Below are 20,726 nucleotides of genomic sequence, written 5' to 3'. Positions count from 1 at the left end.
GAGGTTTTACTGTAATTGCAGTTCAGGGAGGGGTAGGGGATAAGTGGAGGAGTGGAGACAATAATGGACTTTAATCTGGGGGGAGAGAGAGAGAGAGAGAGAGGATAGCACGGAAGTCGGTATGGAGTATAAAGGAGATAGGGTAGAAAGAGAGAACTTTGTGACCTCAGTAATTATGGCATTAGGGTTGGGTTAGAGAGAGAGAGAGAGAGAGAGAGAGAGGATAGCACAGACGTAGGAATGGTGTAGAAAGGTGGTGGGGTAGAAAGAACTTTGTGTCCTTAGTAATAAAGGGCGTTCAGGTGTTGCCTGCTACCTAGCTGGTGAGCCAAAACTTGGTCCTAGACCAGAGAAAGTAACATAACTATTGTGACTATTCTGTATATCTGGATAAATTTGCAAGAGTTAGCAGCACTATATACCATTAAGGTCACTAAAATACTCTTTGATAAAAAAATATCACATCCATGATTGAATACTTTTGACTGGCTATTTTGCATGTGCGTGCATTGGGCTTCCATCTGGCAATCCCTTACACACGGTCATTTCGTTGTTACTTATGAGTTCTGTGCAATTGGCCTTCATATGTACATTTTTACCATCTTTTTGAGTATGAATAGTGCTTTCTTGAGGCTTGTCGTAGCCCTAGTTTTCTGAAATTTAATATTTGCCAAATACCTCCACTTGACATCTGTTTCCATAAGTCATAGGCGACTGTCCCCATGCTGGGATAAAACATAGCTCACTTTTCACTAGCTATCGGTGAAGGCGGATGTGCATATGGTTCATTTACTAGACCATTATTGTGATTAACGAAGGTTTTGAAGTCCATTATAAGCGTGATTCGTATTATGTACAGTACCTTGATTTATACAACGAGGGAAAAAAACAGACAAATACAAGTTAGCCTAGAGCGTGTGCTGCTCCATGAGTGTGATCAAACTACTGTACTTCCTTCACTTTGAGGACGTAAATTATTTTATTCCTTATTCCGACGACTTTGTTCACCTTAGGGGAGACTGAACTGGATGATGATACGGCTTCATTAATCCCCTTCAGTATGAGTATTCTAACTGGTAAAATTGTTTGGCAGCAAGAATAAAACTATGTATATCATTGGACTGAAAAAGTTAGGCTTCTGACATCACTCTTATTCAGAGGCTTACCTGATCATCATTTGGTACACGTTTTGTGATTTATTTTACCATCCCTTCCAAAAATTGAAGGAACATACATGATTCTAAGTGGCACTGGACACCTGGTACAACTTTATCTGTATTACATATTACAGTAAGACCTTACTATAACGGACTAATTGGGGCCCAAGCCATTCCGAAAAATGCGAAATTCCGATAAAAGCGACATCCGGACTTCTCCCTGCTAATCCGGACTCTTTCCGGTATATCAGACATTAGTCTGGATCACATGAACGGTTTTTAAACTGTTTTGACTAACATTGCGGTTCTGTACTATGTTATAACTTCACTACATTAATCAAATGGTATAATATATATAATGATACTATACTGTACACTGATAAACATGTCATTTATTTATTCTATTGTTGTGAACATACCTGAAGTGGTCAGGCAGTCCAGACTGCTTCTGGCTTTATCAGACTTTTTCCGATATACTGTATAGGAATTTTGTCCGGTAGCTCCTGTAGTCCGTTAAAAGAGAATTCCGGTCTACTGAAGTCCGTTATATCGAGGTTTTACTGTAATATCCTCTTGTATGTTAAATGATGCAGACTGTCGATATTAGAATATACATACATTTTGTTTCTTCAGTTTTCGTATTTTAAATAATCATTAAGGTGGTATACCATGTTGAGTACACCGCTTCCTGTCCGATCAGCGAAGTTAAGCAACGCTGGGTCTGGTTAGTACTTGGATGGGTGACCGCCTGGGAACACCAGATGCTGTTGGCATCCCTACATGTCAAGTGGGGTTGGTGGAGGATTAGTGCCCCTCCCTGTAAAACAATTAACTCTAAGCCCTTGGCCACCCCGTTTGGGATACATGGTGTCTGGCAATGAATGAAATGAATTAAGGTGGTAACTTTTTTTTGAGATGTCAATTAAATGCAAGGTATTATACAATTACAACTTGGCCGTGTAATGTAATTTCGTCCTAAATACAAATTAAAGGGTAGCCTAGCGGCAAAGTAATAACACTAGTACAGTAATAAATGTAACTAGGCATTTTTTTTATCTGGCACACTAGTGCTAGCCATAAATTCCCTTTGTACATCAACTGATAGAAAAGGAAAAATCCATCTCTCTCTCTCTCTACAGTGAGCACATTTTTTATCTTGACAATACTAAGATAGGATATTGATAATAATGAAGACTGATAAGTAGTCCCTAATTTGATTCGGCAGCTTCTGAATTTGAGTTATTGCACTTAATCCCTTTAATTCAGTATAGTTCAATCTCAAACATTAGCACTAGACAGATGAAACAATCTTTGGTAAACAGTGAGCATGGGCTTTTCTCTTATTCAGGATAGTCCCTTTACTGCGCATGCGCGAGTCTCTTGGCGATATGTTAAGTGCTTATATTTACAAAATATTAAATTTCAGACAATACAAGGACTGACTACAAAAGTTGATGTTAACAGTGTATAATTGCCAGGCCTTAATATATATGACAGATCAGCTACAATGTCCAGCAAATCGAATATAATTTATGCAAGGTGTAGTTGTGACAGCCTGATGCTTCGGTATCGAGTCTACGATCATAGATTATAAAATTATGAAAACAAAGGAGATCATTCTTATTGGTTATGATTTTTCTGAGTAATATTTTAGTAACTTAGTGGCATATGCCATTACTATATCTCACTGTTAGACACTGGAGTACAAATAATCTACGGCTATTACAAGCATGGCAACCAACGAAAGACTAGTATAGGACTGAGTTTGGAATGACTCGGCACTCTGAAAGTCCCCTATTATGGGTTTAGGGTTGGGTTGGAAAGGAGAGAAAGAGAGAGAGGGGGGGAAGGGGGGGTCTGGACAGAAGTAGGTATGGAGTATAAAGGAGATGGGGTAGGGGGAAAGAACATTGTGACCTTAGTAATTATGGGATTAGGGTTGGGTTGGAAAGGAGAGAGAGAGAGAGAGTTTAAGAATGAGAGATGGACTTAAGAAAAGAACAACTTACGAAAGATCTTTAAGAACCCATTATTTTCGTAAGTTGGGGACAGCATGTATAAGGGGAAGGGTGATCCCATGGAAAGAGGAAATTATAGAGGCATAAAACTTTTGGGCCAGATAATGAGGGTAATGGAGACAGTTCAAGAAGGTTTGATAAGGGAAAGAATGAATACTGATGAGATGCAGTTTGGGTTTATGCCAGATAAAGGGACCATTGGTGGCATATTTGTTGTCTGACAGCTTCAGGAAAAATATACAGTATATGGAAGGAAAGGAAGCTGTTCTTTCTGTTTGTTGATTTGGAGAAGACCATTAATAGAGTCTCTAGGGAGGTAATGAAGTGGGCAGTGAGAAAGCTTGGGATCAAGGAATGGCTGGTTAGAGTGACCATGGCTATGTGTGTGGGTGCTCACACCTAGGTAAGAGTGATTGGGGATTTAAGCGATGAGTTTTCCCTGAATATTGGTGTGCACCAGGGGTCAGTCTTGAGTCCCTTATTGTTTGTCATGGTGCTTGAAGCTCTTTCTCACAGGACTTTTGAATTGGGCTTCCAAGGATGATGTTATATGCTGATGATCTGGTGTTGACTGCAGAGAATGAAAGGGAGGGAGAGGAAAGATTTAGGAAGTGGTGGGATGGAATGGGGCACAAGGGTTTGAGAGTAAATGTGGATACAACGAAAGTCGTGATATTTAAGACTGATAGTGGTACGGTCAGAGCAGAGGGAATGTGGTAATGTACAGTTTGTTACAAGGGTGTGGGAAGTATCTCCATCTAGTGCAGTGTTTGTGATAAATATGTGCATAAGAGATGCAGTGGTATTGGAGGTAGACTGTGAAATAATGCTGATCTCGTATGTGTTGGTGTCGAGAACAGCATGTAGAGATTGCCAGGTATGAAGAGACTGGTCTCTCTGGGGTCTCTTGAGTGTATGGAGGAGTGTTGTTATTTGGGAGACATGTTACATACTGGAGGTATTGGTGCTGGAGCTAGCTCCATGGCCAGGGTGAGGAGTGGCTGGAGGAAGTTCAGGACGCTGTTGCCTCTTATAACATTGAGAGGGCTCCCCTTCTGTGCTAATGGGTCCTTGTATGCAGCATGTGGTAGGAGTTAATGCTGTTTGGAAGTTAGACATGGGCAATCAGGCATTAAAGGAATGGGATATTTGTAAGCTCAAAACAGAGAAATTACTGTGATTAGATGGATGCAAACTGTGTCCTTGAATGCGAAGCCTGGGGATGTTAGAATTGCAGGTGAAGAGTTGAGAGGAAGGATGGGACTTGATTGTATTGATTTTGTGATGGGAAAGGGTAAATTGAGATGGTTTGGGCATATTGACAGTTGTGTGAAAGTTAGAGGTGTGAACATTGAGGATAGGGTTGTGAGAGGCAGCCCAAGAAAAACCTGGAATGAGGTCTGTGTGACCTCAGTGATAAGGGACAAATTGGGAGGCCTTCAGAGATTGAGCAGAGTGGAAAGCCACCACTAGGTGACCAAGGCCGATGCATGCAGGCATGTTGGAGCCTTCATAAACAATACAAAATGATATCTTGTATTGGCCAAGATTGAGAGTTTAGAAAGGCAGTTACATAGTAGTGTAGCACAAGGAATTTTGGTAAGAGCTGAAACATTGGAGAGAAAATGTAAGATTTGTGATATAGGAGAAAATATTTTTGACATTATAAAAAGAATAAGTGACAGAAAATAGAGGAGAGAGAGAGAAATTAGGAGAGTAAAGTGTCAGCAGAGGAAGAACTGAAAAGTACAATGAAAATGCAGAGCAGCAAATTAAAATGCTGAAAGAAGGAAAGTAAATATTAAAGAGAAGCATAAGAGAAAATATGACCAGTTAAAACAGGTGGTAGAAACACAGATGAAGAATATTCAGAATGCGTGGAAGGTAAAAGAAGAAATAGATCAGCCACATTAGAAGAGATAATCTAGGAACAGAAAAGAACAAGGGGAAATTGGAAAGAGAAAAAAAAATTGAAAAAGTAAATTTTGAAGTGGATATGTTGAACATAAGGAAGAGAGAAAATATGGTGAGAGAAACAGTTGATAGAAGAATTGTGTGATTGTGTATGGGGATACAGAGGGCAAAATTAGGAACAAAAGTGAAAGGAAAGTCTGAGAAAAAAAAGCCAGGGAATTGCTCCAGAAAACATGTATAGATAATAATGGGTAGGAGAAAGAGATAAGGGTGTATGAAGATTAGGGCAGTATCAAAAGGATGGGAAGAGACTATTTAAGATACAGTTCAGTTTGACCAGGGTTGTTGAAGGGGTATTAAGATCTACGTGGAGATTGAAAGCTAGTAGATTCAGTGGGATAGTTGTAAGAAAGTATGTAAACCAGGAAGAAAGAGGGAAAATAACAAACTTGATAGCAGAAGGAAAGAGGAAAAATCATGAAGGAACAAAGAAGTATAATTTTTTTGGGGGGAAGTGGGGTGAGGAGGGAGTGATAGACATGAAAGTAGTAAAATGTTATGTTGGGGAGAAGACAAGACAAAAGTATTTAGAAACTGCAAAGGAGAAAGTAGAGGCAAGGAAAGCAACTTAAAAATGTAGATGGATTAATGCCCCCAAAATTAGTTACAAGATTACCGGTATTTAACTAAAGAAAAACCAACAGTCATATGTTAAAGTCAGATGCGCTAGTTAAAGACATAAAACTAGAGGTGTTAGACTGGAGTGGATATATTATACGGAGAGGATGCTCACCACCCACTCACTCGATGTAGTGCTGCTGTCGGGTGTGTGCCCTTTCCTCTCCTCCATCCTTCTTTCATTCCATCCTTTTCTGTCTTCCTTTCCTTCAGTCCTTCATTCTTTCCTTGTCCTTCTGCCTGTGGGTAACTTTACACTCCCTCTTCTGTCTTTCCTTCATTCTTTCCTCTTTCTTCTGCCTTACTCTACGCTGAGTGCCAAGCCAAATGGTTTCCTGTACACCAGGAAACCATTTACTATGCTGGGTGATAACTATATAACCAAATTTTGGCATCCGGTGGTTTATTGGGTAATTATTGTGCTCCAATCAGACTGAGCCGGTGAAGGTTTACATCCAGGGGGTGGTTGGGGTTGATTGCACATGTAATGCCACTCAGGGATGAGTGAGACTGGTCACTCTCAACTTAAATGTCGGGACCAACTGCCTAGTCCTGGGCTGCTAAGCTTCTCATGGGGCAACGTAGGATTGGATGATGGATGGATGGATGAACTACAGAGAAGGTAGATCTGGTGGAGGAGTTTTAATCATAACATATAGCAATTTAACCCATGGATTGCAAGCCACTGCTCAGGCAGAGTAGCATTGCATTGTGAGCCACAGCTCAGACAGGGTAGCATTGCGTTGCGAGCCACAGCTCAGGCTTTGCTGGCCGTGCATCACTGCTACCTACTCCACCCCTACACAAACTTAAGCATGGTGCTATGCAAAGACAGAGAGAGAGAGAGAGATTTTTTTGTTTTCACCAGATGATGCCCTGGATGTTTATCTTCAAGTTTATAATAAACAAAAAACTTTTTACTATGTAAACTTACGCATGGCCCTATGCAAAGTTGAAGAGAGAGAGAGCATTTTTTTTTTTTTTTTTTTTTTTTTTTTTTTTTTACCAGATGATTCCCTGGATGTTTATCTTCAAGTTTGTAATGAACAAAACCAAAACCAAAAATATACTTCATTTTTTGCACACCATGGGGTGGGATAAAAAAAGGTAAATTTGCAATCCATGGGTTAAAGGCAAATTAGATGGAAGTGGGCAACAAGGCAGAATCCTTGTCAGTGGAAGTACAAAATTATGATGGGAGAAAGATGGATATAGGAGTGGTTTATGTGCCCTCAAACAAGAACATGGAATGATGAAGAGTGTGAGGGTATGGCAAGAATTATGTTGATGTATCTTGAAAAATTTGCACAAAGAAGAAATGGACTAGCCCTAACTGGAGACTTTAATTGCAGAGGTATACTATGTTGGGAGGAGAGTGATGCAGGTAATAATAAAAATATAGGGTTATAAATTACATTAACTGGTAACAGAAAACTCATTGTTTCAGAATGTCCAGGGGAACACAAGAATAAGACATGATGAACATTATAGATTAGGTCTCATGTTTACAAAAAATTTAAATACAATAAAACCTCGATATAACGGACTTCAGTAGACCAGAATTTGCTTTTATCGGACTTGGGGAGCTACCGGACTAAATTCCTGTATATCGGGAAAAGTCTGATAAAGCCAGAAGCAGTCCGGACTGCCTGACCATTTCAGCAATGTTCACCACACTAAGGTAAATAAAAGACTTGTATATCAGTGTACAGTACAGTATTATTTTATATATTATACCATTTTATTATTGTAGTGAAGGTATAATACAGTAGAGTACTGCAATGGTAGTGATAACAGTTTAAAAATTGTTGGTGCGATCCGGACTAATGTCTGATAAATCGGAAAAAGTCCGGGATAGCAGGGGGAAGTCCGGATGTCGCTTTTATCGGAATTTCACTTTTTTTGGAATGGCATGGGCCCCAATTAGTCCATTATAGTGAGGTCTTACTGTAATGTCTAAAATGTAATGTACCGTCCCTTAGGTGCTGTAATGTTTGGGGTCAGAGTCGAGCACCCTGTCATTTCACTTGTAAACAATGGTCACCCTGGAAAGATAACTAAGAATATCCATCTGAAAGGCACATCAGGTTTTTTAAGTTAATGTTGACTGTGAACTAAATTTGTTCCTTTGAGATAAATACATTTTAATTGTGTGCTGTTTGTAAAATAGGTAAAAGTTTGGCAGCGTGAAATTGTCACATCCTCTCCATCTGGGTGCTTGTTGTGTGTGTGTGTGGGGGGTAGTAGGTTAATCATCATCATTATTGAGGCAGGTAAGAATTACATTAAATTTTTGTCATCTTGAAAGGCAGATTACATCACACAGTTCATGAATGTACTGTATATAAGCTTATTTATCCTCCGAAATACTGTGGATGGGTCATCGGAGTGTAGCATTATGTTCAGTGGTCAGGTAACACAGTCATGCTAAGCAGTAGTAGTAAACACTTCCATCCATCTGGGGGGTTGGCTTGCATATATGGCACAACAATCTATGGGACACTGGTAAAGTTTGCAGATCATACTCTTGTTATATTATTGTTTCGTCCACAGGACATGTTGTATGTTGCCTATGTATACAGGAAGCCCCCATTATCTGAAATAAGCCAGATTTTAGTATATTGGATATGAATAGGTTCTGTGGATTTCTGTCTAGTAGTCATCGAGAGTTAGTATTGCATGAGTTGACCTAACCTCTTCATGTTGCAGTAATATAGCCAATATATCATTTTTTAGGTGATATCTGCCATTATCCAAAATGAATGCAGTAATCCCGCATTTTTTGCGGATTTTTTGTCTACGGTTTTGCCCTCTCGCGGATTTTCTTAGCATTAATAAGTTCAACAAAAATATCCTTGAATATACAGAAAAAAAAAAAAATTGAAATTCCCGCTGCTTCCAATTGTAGCGCGGTAAACTCACGCCACCCTCTGTCCCTTTCCCGTGGCCCCTCTGCCAGTGTTACCATATCTAGCATAATTTTATTCTTTTATCATAATTTTGATCAAATTTTCGAGTCTGGAATATTCTTTAGCATATTAGAAGTTTTAGAATCATTCTAGCATAATTTAGAATGGAATGGAATATTCTTAGAATAATTTTATAAAAGCTACAAATCAGAGAGAGAGAGAGAGAGAGAGAGAGAGAGAGACGAATAAGGTAAGAAGATGTTTGAATAGTTGGTTACTTACAGTTTGGGCTTGGTTGGGTTGGATTAGGTTAGGTTAGATTAGGTTGGATTAGGTTAGGTTAGGTTAGGTTTTAGGTTAGGTTCGGTTTGGTTCGGTTAGGTTAGGATAAGTTTGAGCTTTGTGTACTTTACCCATGAAACCTAGGTTTTTCCGATGGATTTTGGTATGATTCATTCGATTTTCAGCTTCATTTCAGTCGGAAATGACCATTTTCTGTGTTTCCCCCCCTCCCTATAACCCCCGATTCCCCAAAAATCCCTCATTATTTCACGGGGATGGGGGGGGGGTCATATCTCAAAATCTGGTTATTTCCGACGGAAATGATGCTCAAAATCGAATGAATCACATCAAAATCCATCAGAAAAACTTAAGTTTCGTGGGAAAAAGCAGTATGGGTAGATACCGATATTTATCCTCTTACTGTATGTGGGTTCATTTTAATATTTTCATAGTAAACAATACATAATTAATATGTTGCACGAATATGTATAGAATTTTATCATTTAGCTTCAAGTTAGCATAATTTATTTTTTACTTGGAACAAATATGCTCAATCTAGCATAATTTTTTCATTGCCCTAGCATAATTTCGTTGTTTGGATATGGCAACACTGCTCTCTGCCCCGCATTCTTCAGTCCACGCCTGACTGCCTTAAGTGGCTGTTGTGGTTGTAACCACACTATGATATGAGCCTCTTGCCTCCCACTTGCTTTCCACATGGCCCCAGGACGTAAGCCAGCCTCACCAAAGGCTAATAATACAATTAGTAAGAACTCCAAAGTGACAAAACGATCAAGTTATGACCTTACCAGAGAAAATTGTGTTACTGGACAAGCTAAGAAACGACCGTGCGAGTGTTTGCTATCACCAGTTAATGCATCTTTTTATTTTGTACTGTTTTGTTAATAAATGTGTAGATAATTGTGTATTACAGTACGGTGTTTACGTTTTTCCTTCATAATGGAGTATGTGCTTTCAATCTTGTAAGAAGGTATTTCGGGATAAGTATGGTGGTTTCGGGACAATTCGCAGTCACAACAAACACAAAACAATTCGCCTTCATTAATGAAGATAGCTATGGGTGACGCTAGAATATAATTCAAAGGCGACTACAGCGAGGAAGAAACAAGTTAATTATTGACTAAAGGTGCAACTAATAAATAATATCCAGAACCTACGCTACTGAACATAGACTTTGCTGGATCCCCCTGAAATATAGTTATTAAAGTATTGATTAATTAATAATAAGTATATTGATGAAAGTATTGATTAGTATATTTATAGAATGGCGGGGAATCGTCCAGGGTGCGAATTGTTCTGAAGGGGAATCGTCCATGTTTTGACGGGGAATTGTCTGACGGCGAATTGTCTCGCAATCAGTATGGACATGGACTGTGTGATGGGCAACATGGTGGACACAAGTGCAAGTTTTCAATTGTTAATAGAGTATTCGCGGAATTGACTTTTCGCGGGGGTTACAAGAACGTAACTACCGCGAAATATGCGGGATTACTATGTTTAAACTTGAAAATTTATGGGAAACTAAAGTAAAAGTACTACATATATTTATCTTCCATAAGACAGTTTTAAATGATACCATGCAAAAGAGGGCATGAACAAGTATGTGTATTGTATGCCCATTTTCACATGGTATCAATACAGTACATTCCTTGATATGGCGTGACACCACAATGCTACCCACTTACCTCCCCGACTCCACCCAACCCTGAAGGACCTAAATAAATCTAAACCATAGCACAACTTTAACTGATTTGGGTTAGTGCCAAACATGCCCTTCATGGGCATGATTCCCATTTTGGACCATGATCTCCATCTTAGTCCAATGTGTCCCCTTCAGTTTATCCAGTCATCCATTTCTCATTTTATTTGGTGAATATGTCCATTAATATTCTCTGTGTATGGTGGACATGTTAAAAATATATATATATATATATATATATATATGTATATGTATATACTTGTGGTAGGTGGTGGTGACCATCATCCACTCACTTGATGTAGTGCTGCCTACTCCTTCCTTAGCCTTTATCTTTCTTTTTCTGTGCCTGCCCTCCTCTCTTCCTATTTCTCCCATCTTTCCTGTCACTTCTTATTGCTTTAATTTCCTTTACAGGTGGCTTTACATTAAGTGACAAGCCAAATGGTTTCCTGTAAGCCAAGAAACCATTTACAACGCTGGGTGGTAACCATATAACCAAACAATACGTGCTCCCTACATGTCAACAAGTGGGTTGGTGGAGGGTTAGTGCCCCTCCCCGTAAAACAACTAACTCAAAGTCAAATGGCCATCCCTTATGGGATTATGGCGTCTGGCAATAGTTAGATATATATATATATATATATATATATATATATATATATATATATATATATATATATGATATCTATCTATCTATCTATCTATATATATATGATATCTATCTATCTATCTATCTATCTATCTATATATATATGATATCTATCTATCTATCTATCTATCTATCTATATATATATATATATATGGTATCTATCTATTTATCTATATATATATATATACTGTATGTATATATATATATATATATATATATATATATATATATATATATATATATATATATATATCTGGTATACACACACACACACACACACACACACACACACACACACACACAGTAATCCCCCCAATATCCGATGTAATAGAGCCAAAGGCACATCCAGAAAGTGGTCCTGTCCGGATATTGGGCCTCAGCCTCCTGGACTTGTACTTATGGACCCTAACTCAGAAAACACCTATATAACTCCCTCTGGACATGCATTGCACCTATTTAAGACCCAAATCACACCAATAAGGGACATAAAAGACTGAAATAAATGCAAAAGAACCATAAAATGAGGTTTTAGAGGTGAGCTTATACAATATTAAACATTCTCGGTACTTACAAGAAGTCCCTGGCTCCTGGACTGGTAGTTATGGACCCTAACGTAGCCTGACTCAGAAAAACACCTCCCTACTGCACATGCATAGCACCTAAGACGCTATTCACACTAATAAGGGACATAAGAGAGTGAAATGAGGTATTAGAGGTAAGTATGGAAAATACATTACAATATGAAACATTCTGGGTACTTACAGCAAGTCCATGGCCATTTCGATGAATAACCCACCTCCTCTCAGACTCTGACAGTAAGGAGGAGTCCCTGAAGCACTTGCACTACACTGTACATGAAGTCTTGCACTGAGCTTAGTCATTTGCACTCAGAATTCCATTCTCTTAACACTGCGCACTCTTGTCTTACATGCACTCCATTGTACCTTAATGAAATAAGTGTTGCACTCTGCACTTAGTCTTTCCACTCATAGAACCATTTTCTAAACATAACACACTCTAGTTAATTTACGTTACATTGAAAGTCAATTAAATCTTTATCTTTTCACTCAGAACTCAGATTCCTTAACACAATGCACTGTTTTTTTTCACTGCACAACACTGTAAATTCCCGTGTGGTCTAGTGGAGAAGTTCTAGGCGTCTAATCGCTGTCAGAGTCTGAGAGTAGCTCATGCAGGTGACCTAGGGGTGCGTCACTGGGTAGTGGTGATGGCATACCCACTGCAGACGACTTTGAAGAGAGGAGCAAACTCACGTTGAGTGGTGACTCCACCGTGCCTGATGTGCTGGGCTGTGGCTTGGAGCATGAGGGCCTGTATTGGGGAGGCAATGGAGTGGAGCCAGGGCTGGGCACAGTGGGGGTCACGGGCCTGAAAAAGCTGTCAATCGTTGATTGACGCAAGGAACGACGATTTTGACAATTAATGATTCCCCGCCTGAAAGCGCGCACTTCCTCCACAAGTCCCAAGGGCCCCATCTCCCTGTCGCAGTCCGGGTGTTCCAGGTAGTCCAGAACGAACTCTAGGTGTTCCCGGAGTGCGTTCAGCTTGGGGATGGCTGGAGTAGTGTCACGCTGAGAGGAGTCCGCATCATCGTCGCCGTCCTCGTCGGAATCTTCAAGCTGGGTACTGACACCTGCAACTGAAGATGCGATCTCGATATCAGACGATGTCTGATACCCAGGATCGCCCTCGTCATCATCCAACCACTCACGCACTTCGTCCACATCAACATCGTTGCCATGCGCACGTAGACGTGCATGGAAGTCATCCATGTCAAAACTTAGGAAATCGTGCTCCACATCCGTTCCGAGAAGCAGACGAGACCAACCATTTTCTAGAGTCTTGACAGGGATTTCCTTCCATGCACTGGCCCAGTTGTAGATGGCAGACTTGTTGTAGCGGCGAAAGTCTTCCAAAGTCTGCTGGCCTCGCATGTCCTGTCCCTCCCTGCGCTCGTCCTTGTCCTCGAGAACAACCATCACCTCCTCCAGGAACATCCTTTGGTACAGCCTCTTCGTTGCCACGATCACACCTTGGTCCATTGGTTGGATGAGAGCAGTAGTATTAGGTGGCAGAAACATGCACCTAATGCGCCCATTCTCAGCCACCAAGTCCTTGTCGCGCGGGTGGGCAGGTGCATTGTCAAGGAGAAGGAGGGCCTTTACCTGGTCACGTGGGATTCCCAGTTTCTCCTTCTGGTTGTGACTCTTGATTCTTGTAGTAGGAGTTAAAGATGAATACAGGGAGTTGATCTTAATTTATTATCTTCAGAGAAAATCTAAGTTGAGCAGGGTATGTCTTACAGAGACTTAATATACTAAGTAAATCTAGTTGGACCCCTCTTCTTGTTCACTCTCTCCACTACCTGTCAGTTCTATAGCTAGCCTCCTTCTGAGCTCTGCTTCCTAAATTCTGGTGTAGCAAGGGTCATGTCACGTGTGTTGCACTGTTGTTGGAATGTTATAGAAACCTGTGTGTAAGTATGTGTGTGTATGGTCACTAGGCATTGTTTGTATGCTATCTCGCTGACACACTACCTATATCATCCCCTGACTTGCTGCTTCCAGTGTATTGTCAACATTTCCTCAGTTACACTTGCAAGATCATTTCCCGTTCCCAGGCTTGCCTGGTGCTCTGTCTATCTATCTATCTATCATGTTTTCTATAATTAATTGTATTTATAATATGGAGTCCTAACATGGTAATGTATGACCTCCTTGACGAAGTGGCAGTGGAACCAGTCTTTGAAGATCTGGGCTGTGAAACATGCCTTCAAGGAATGGTACCAGACAACAGGAAGGACATCCATCACCCCACGAAGACACCGAGGCTGCTTTGCACAGCCAGCAATAACGGGCTTGAGCCAGTGCATGCCGTTAGCATTGGCACAGCACAAAGCAGATATCCGTTGCTTTCAGAGTTTGCGGCCAGGTACACACTTCTCCATCTCCTCGGCTAGAGTGTTTGTAGGAAAAGAGCGATAGAATAAGCCAGTTTCGTCAGCGTTGTAGACTTGACCGAGAGCGAGGCCCTCCCTGTCGATCAAGTGCTTCACCTTGTGCCGAAACTCGATCCTCGTTGGCGTCCAAAGCTTCACCATGAGACTTATGGTTGGTAAGGCCATGTTGTAACTTGAATGTGAAGAGCCAACCTTTGGATGCCTTGAAGTCTAGTGCGTTGTGAAGCCTTGCGAACTTCTCAGCAGCAGCCTTCAGCTCCGTGCCACGCACCATCACACCAGCAGCACGTTGCTGTCAATGCCAAATCAATGTTGAACGGTCGACTTCTGCATACTTGGAAGTATACATCACCTTCCTCTCCACGTTGTGTTTGCTTTTTGACGAGAAGTCAGCCATGTGCTGCATGAGTTTGTTGCGGGATCTCTTGATATCAAACAAAGTAGATTGGGCCAGGTTGAATTCACGAAGGATGTGTGAGGAAGACCATCCTGCATCCACCTTGTCCAGTATCTCCCTCTTCTTCTCCAGAGTCAAAACCACTCTCTTCCTCTTCTCAGGCGGCGGGGCCATCATCACACACACGAAGAAGAGGCATGATAGCAGCAGAAGAGCCTGCAGCAGGTAAGGCACCACCACAAAAGCGAGCACATGGGCGGCCATGACGACGAACATGCACACACAACGAGAGATGGGCGATAAGTGGGGAGTATGCAGGGGTGCTCTAGCGGACATCGGCGGAACTACGCACTAAAACACAGCTGGCCCGCGCCGCGCTTGCCAACTTCAAAATACGGACGGGAAAATGTCGGATTTTTTTAGAATTTTTTTGCGGTTTTTGGCCCATTTTGGGAATATTGGATCCTGGGACAAAAATGTCCGGTAAGTGGGGATGTCCGGAAATAGGGCGTCCGGATATTACGGGGATTACTATATATATATATATATATATATATATATATATATATATATGAGTGTAGCCTATACACTGTATATACACTGTATATGGCTAGTGAGGGAGTGATCGCCCTCTACCTACACAGATCAAAAGCCCTCGGGAGCAGGGGGGTGGTTGCTTTCTCAGGCAGAGGAACTCCTTGGGAGTGAAATGGCTGGGAAGCATGCCAGCACGTGACTGGCTACAGTATAGCTGGGTCTTTCGGGTGTGGGCAATCAGGCAAGTTAGCTGCCTACTGCGACTGCAACACAATGGCGAGGTGTTCAGGAAGTTAGCCAAAGAAACCTTGATGGACTCTGAAAGAACAATAATGGCCCCTAATCCCGTGCAGCCTTTAAATGGGCAGGGGGTGCTAAGAATCTCACGGTTGCCTCAATTACAATCTAATTCCTTTGTCAATGCAAAAAATACAATTAAAATTGGTAACTGGAATGTGAGAACACTAAATCATGACGGTAAAATCGATGAGTTAGTGAAGGTTTTTCAAAATTATGGACTTGATATTTGTGCTCTGACAGAAACTAGATTAACTGGAGTCGATAAGTTGGATTTGGAGGATGGTATACGTTTATTGATATCTGGTCGACAGGACAGAATGCATTATCAGGGAGTAGGATTGTTGCTGGGTTGTAAGGCAAATAAGGCTTTATGTGAGTGGGATCCTATAGATGAGCGATTGTTATACGCACGGTTTAAATCAAATCATGGCAACATCAGTCTGTTTGTGTGTTATGCACCTACTAATGATGCACTCGATGAAAGGAAAGACACATTTTATGAAAAGTTGCAAGAAGGAGTAGGAAGGGTACCTAGACATGATGTTTTGATTTGCGTTGGAGACTTTAATGCAGTAATGGGCTGTTCAAATGAGGGATTTGAGGCATGTATGGGTAAGATGGGAGTTGGTAGTAGGATGAGTGAAAACGGAGTTAGGTTTGGAAGCTTCTGTCTAGCAAATGACTTAGTCATCGGGGGCACACTCTTTCAGCATTGCAATATACACAAGACAACTTGGGTGTCGCCGTGTGGAAAATATAAAAATCAGATTGATCACATCGCTATCAGTAGGAGGCATAGAAGTTCTCTGCTAGATGTTCATGTTAAACGGGGAGCGGATATTGGTAGTGACCATCAACTCAGCATTGCAAAAATAAGGTTTAAACTTAAAAATCAGAAGAAGGAAAACTCTGGTGTTGGTAGATACGATATTGTTAAGCTTAGAAGGGAAGGAGAAGAAAAGGAGGAATTCAGATTAGAATGCAGAAATAGGTTTTTGGTGTTGGAAACGTTGGAAGAGGAGGAGAGAAGTGTAGATGAGATGTGGGAGGATGTGAACAATGTTTTGCATGAGACTGCTGAATGTACGATTGGAAGGAGACATAGATTCAGGAGAAAGAAATGGATATCAGAGGAAACGTGGGATATGATAAAAAAGAGAGGTGAGGCTAAATTGAGGAGTGAGATGCAATGCGTTGATGAACGAGAGATGGAATTAGCAAGAGCTGCGTACTGGAGTTTGAATTCAGAAGTAAGAAGGTTAGCTAAGAGAGATAAAAGAAGATGTGTGGATGAAAAGGTTGCAGAGACTGAAATCTTAATAAACAAAAATGATGGACAGAGTCAAAGAATAGCATATGAATCGATTAGAGAACTGAGTGGTAATGCAGGTAAACGCAAGGAAATACCAGTTAGAGACAGGGAAGGAAATTTATTGACCAAAGATGGAGATATTAAAAATAGATGGAAAGAGCATTTTGAGACAGTTCTTAATAGACCAATACCACCAGAAGAGGATATACCGTCTGCTCAGGAAGATTTAAATATAGAAACAGGAGAGTTGAGGCTTGCAGAAGTGGAGAAAGCAGTAAAACAGTTAAAGAATAATAAGGCACCAGGGGAGGATGGTTTATTTCCGGAAATGTTTAAAGTGGAGGGGGATAGATTAATAATGATCTTGACCAAGCTATTCAATAAGATATGGGTGATGGGGTTACTACCATCAGTTTGGAAGAATGGTGTAATTGTTAAAGTTCCGAAGAAGGGAGACCTGAGTGAATGTGGTAATTGGAGGGGAATCTCTTTGTCGCCGATAGCTTTGAAAGTTTTCAGTAGAGTGTTGTTAAATAGGTTGGAGCCGGTGGTTGAGGGTATTCTGAGGGATGAACAGGCTGGTTTTAGAAAGGGACGTGGTTGCAATGATCAGATCTTTATAGTTAGGCATTTGATGCAGCAAGTTAATGAAATGAGAGTACCGTTAAGTCTTTGTTTTGTTGATTTTGAAAAGGCTTTTGATAGTGTTTCGAGAGAGACTATGGGGAAGATCATGACACATTATGGAATACCAGAGGAGTTTGTGAGGGTCATTATGAACATGCATGAGGACACATTTTGTAAAGTGATGGTTGATGGTTGTCTGAGTGATTCGTTTGAAGTCAAGTCCGGAGTAATTCAAGGTGGTGTTCTATCGCCTTTACTATTTATATTGGTCATTGATTACATTATGAAACGCGTTGGAACAGAAACCGGTGCAGGTATACTTTGGGGAGAGAACAGGAAACTTTTGGATTTAGATTATGCAGATGATATAGTTTTGATTTGTGATGGGCCAGAAGAGATGCAGAGAGTGTTGGACTGTTTGGTGAGTGAAGGTCGCAAGGTGGGTTTGGTTATTAATTGTGGAAAAACTGAAATAATCAATATGAATATGGAAAATGCACAGGAATGTGTAATTGGAGGTATGGTTGTAAAGCAAGTTGATAGGTTTAAATATTTAGGTACTTATTTAGCCAAGGATGGTTCTTTGAACGTTGAATTCGAGGAAAGGTTAAAGAAGGCTAATCAGGCAATGGGAATGCTTAAAAATATTTGGAATAATAATTTCTCTGTGCATACAAAAATCAAACTTTATAAGGTAATGGTTAGGAGTATCTTAATTTATGGACACGAGTCTTGGTACAGCACAGTGACTATGGAAAATAAATTCTTGGTGTTTGAAAATAAAGCACTTAGAAGAATATTAGGAGTTAAGTGGTGGGAAAGGATACCAAATAGTAGAATTAGAGAAATAACGGGAGTGCAGCCGGTCGATGAATATGTTAGGTTCTCACGATGGAAGTGGCTAGGACATGTGTAGAGGAGACAGGGAATAGTACGAGGTACACCAGGGTGGATGGCGCTTGGTAGGAGAGGTAGAGGAAGGCCAAAAGAGACGTGGGTGAGGACAATGAGACGGGAAGCTGGAGATGAGTGTTGGGGAGATCTTGAGGAGTTAGCACAAGATAGGATGTGGTGGTGTGAGTTCATCGAGGCCCTATGCATCCCCGAGGGTGCCACAGGAAATGATTGATTGATTGATTGATTGATATATATATATATATATATATATATATATATATATATACAGTATATATATATATATATATATACTATATATCTATACATACAGCCAAGTCGCCTATGGCGCGGACTTCTATGCCACGGTTTTCTATGGCACAGCAAGGTACCAGACTCCCCCAAAATGAACCACACGCATAAACTACCTTTGGCGCGGGCGCGGCAAGGTTTGAAACACGAGGGCAAAATCCCCTGGTGGTGCGCTTCCCTGTTTGTAAACAAAGAAGTTGGCGACCACTTCAGCTCCATTCTACAAGTGCTTCAACCATGGACATTTTTCTCTCATATGAGGAGGTTAAACTTCACCAAATTCATTGTGTTAAGTAATGAAACATTATAGATTCTTTGGGTATTGTGACTAGTTTATAGGTTTGTTTGTAAAACCACCATGAACAGGTTAATGACAAAGCACCTATCTCTGAGCTAAGACGAAGTATAATGCCTCCCTTCATCATCATCGCGTATATAAGAATGATTGTTAATGTGTTAAATGAGAATTTTGTTGACACTTGAGCATACAAACTTTATAAAACAAACTTCTTCAATCAGTGCTTGACCAGGCAGCCTCCGCCATCGTTAATGTTTTGGTCGGTCAGCTGATCTGTGTCTACTTGTCCGAGCTTTTTTTTGCTCTATCTGCAGCGCGTGGTATTGCCAAAGTAGATACAAAGCTGATCACCCTCCTGTTTTTTGTGCCTATTGTTACATGTAATACATGCATTGACTGATTGCTTGATTGTGTTTATTTGTAAAGTGGGGAAAAATGGGGAAAAGTGGGATGGAAAAGGGGACTTTGGGCGAACGTGTAGTACCAAATTCCATTTTTCCCATATGTTTAGTTATTTGTACGGCACGGTTTTCTATGGCACGGGTGCGGTCCAGAACCAGTTAGCAGTGCCTTAGGGGACTTGAGTGTATATATATATATATATATATATATATATATATATATATATATACATTTCTCTCCTTACTGTCTTTATTCCTTTCTTACAGGAAATTTGCTTATTCTGCTGGTAGTATTTTCATCATCACTGTACTTATGACTGGAAATATAATACTGATTCATCCATCTTTGTAAATCAGCACAAGAAATTTAACCGGGGTCAAACCACAGTGGGTGACTATATGGGTTGCTACTATTCAGCATCCTTTGACAAAAGAACTTTAGGCAACAACTGGGCATTGTGCCACTGTGGAATTTGAATTTATGACATTACAAGTTGGAGTTTTGTTTTGGAAGGGTATAGAGATGTTGACTTATTGTAGTATTCTAGTCCATGCATACGGTGATCCCACTGTAGTGCCATATTTAGGTGTCCACACCAAGTGTAAAGAGTTACTATTTCCTCTATTTCTCTTCTTTCTTCTAAGTGCTTTTTCAACCTGATGCCATTCTTTTTTTCTCACCAATTTGTTTCAAACTTGGCATTATTGTTCCTTGGGCCAATATTCCCAGACATCTTTTTCATTATTTATGTATTTTTTGTATTTGGGTCTTTTAAAATGTGGTAGGTGGGGGTGTTCACCATCCACTTACTCAATGTAATGCTGCTCTCAGGTGTCTGCCCATTCCTCTCCTCCATCCTTCTTTCCATTCATCAATATCAGTTTTTTTTCCTTCATCCTTTCCTCATCCTTCTGCCTCTGGGTGACATTACGCTTCCTCTTATGTCTTTCTTTCCTTCATTCTTTCCTCTTCCTTCTGCCTGTGGGTGACTGTACACTGAGTGTCAAGCCAAATAGTATCCTGTACACCAGGAAACCATTTACTACGCTGGGTGGTAACCATATAACCAAATTTTGGCACCTGGTGGTTTAGCGGGTAATTATTGCGCTCCAGTCAGATTGAGCCGGTTAAGGTTTATATCCAAGGGTTGGTTGGGGTATATTGCTCATGTAATGCCACTTAGGGATGAGTGAGACTGGTCACTCTCATCTTAAATGTCAGGACCAACTTGCCTAGCCCTGGGCTCGTACACTTCTCATGGGGCATGTAGGATTGGATGATGGATGGGTCTTTTAAACAAATTTATGGAGTTAGACATTAACCCATATTACAAGCAGAT

General features: G+C 40.6%; 1 protein-coding gene and 1 pseudogene across 2 annotated transcripts in view; both read left to right on the top strand.

Moving 5' to 3' along the window:
- pit (probable ATP-dependent RNA helicase pitchoune) overlaps positions 1-20,726 on the top strand; it is a 341,853-nt gene that overhangs the window by 203,993 nt on the left and 117,134 nt on the right. The window lies entirely within an intron of this gene.
- LOC145412676 (5S ribosomal RNA) lies at positions 1,812-1,930 on the top strand (annotated as a pseudogene).

Source organism: Coenobita brevimanus, chromosome 93, assembly GCF_032717465.1.
Source record: "Coenobita brevimanus isolate Jiangsu-jjx chromosome 93, ASM3271746v2, whole genome shotgun sequence".
Lineage (NCBI taxonomy): Eukaryota > Metazoa > Arthropoda > Malacostraca > Decapoda > Coenobitidae > Coenobita > Coenobita brevimanus.
This window is presented reverse-complemented; position numbering and strand designations above follow the sequence as displayed.